Below are 1,578 nucleotides of genomic sequence, written 5' to 3'. Positions count from 1 at the left end.
GATTTCTCCTGTCTCCCTACTTGGTGCTCTGCGGTATAAACTCTTTCTCCATTGCAACCCCGACTGTCTGGGTGTATTCATTGGCTCTTCTCCACGCAGCAGGCAGTACAAGGGGTTGAGCAGCAACATGCTGAGCTTCGGTCAGAAGACAGGAAAATCCTCGTTACTGGAATATTGTAACTGCCATAATGTTTTTATGCCTTTCGCCGTCAGAGCACTGATGGGCATTATTATCCTCACTTCACATATGAACACACTGAGTCTCAGAGGGGTTAGATGATATACCAGGGTCACTCTGGGTCCAAGCTGGAATTCAAATTCAAATCTTTCTGATTCCAAAGAGGTCAGGCTTGAGGGATTTTTTTCATAAAGGGGTAATGAAACTCCCCCCTTTATAAAGTTATTATAATAAAGGGCCACAAGATGGGAACTGAGGTGGAGGAAAAGATAATGGTCGTAAAGATTCTTAGCTTTCTTCATTGCTCCTTGTGAAACCTAAGGCTAGCTTTTGGGATATCCTCCAGGACTTGCATTCAAGTGGAGTGGCCCATCCCAAGGAACTGACTAAGTATTCTTGTGACTTATACCCAAGAACTGACTCAGCACAAGAAGACAATTTCTACAGCCCCATGGTTCTACCCCAACCCCAGCCAATCAGCAGACCCCATTCCCCACCCCTTTGCCCAACAAACTATCTTTAAAAACCCTTTCTCAGGCCAGGCGCAGTGGCTCATGCCTGTAATCCTGGCACTCTGGAAGGCTGAGGAGGGTGGATTGCCTGAGCTCATGGGCTCAAGACCAGCCTGAACAACAGTAAGACCCCATCTCTAAAACTAGGTGGGTGTTGTGGTGGGCGCCTGTAGTCCCAGCTACTTAGGAGGCTGAGGCAAGAGAATCGCTTAAGCCCAAGAGTTTGAGGTTGCTGTGAGCTATGATGCCACTGCAATCTACCGAGGGCGACAAAGTGAGACTTTGTCAACCTAGCTTAACAAAATAGAAGCTATTGACAGGATTTGGGCATATTGCATGGTACATGAGGCCAGGAAAACGGCTGATACCAGGTATGTGAAGGAAGGTGCTCAGATGGGGTGCCCCCTTTTCCTCCCTGCTCATCATAATTGGGTCGTTGGCTTCTCAGGCTGAATAGTAACTGTTGCAAACTCCTGTCCCACCTGTTAGAGTCTGGGCACTCATACAAAGGTTGACTCTACTTTTTCTGCCCCAAATGCAAATTCTTAGGAAGCCACTGTTATTGGCTCAACTTGGGTTAGGTAATTACCCTGGCTCAGTCACTGTTGCCACAGGGTGGGCTGCCCTGTATTAAAGCAGGAGCTTCATACGCTAGGTAGTCATCATAGCCAGGGTGAGAAGACACCATGACTGTAAGGGTCACTCAGAAAGGAGAATAGGATTTTCCATCACTCCTCTTCAGCTCACTGGAATAGTGTATAGGGACAGAAGCATGCACTCTTGACACAGGGCTCATCCTAAGGATTTGGCAGGAATATGTGTAGCTGCAAACAAGTGTCATTTAATTGCTCAGCCAGTAGTTTGTCTTCCTAACAATGAGGTCCCTGA

Source organism: Nycticebus coucang, chromosome 8, assembly GCF_027406575.1.
Source record: "Nycticebus coucang isolate mNycCou1 chromosome 8, mNycCou1.pri, whole genome shotgun sequence".
NCBI classification, from domain to species: Eukaryota; Metazoa; Chordata; class Mammalia; order Primates; family Lorisidae; genus Nycticebus; species Nycticebus coucang.
Note: the sequence above shows the minus strand (reverse complement) of the source record.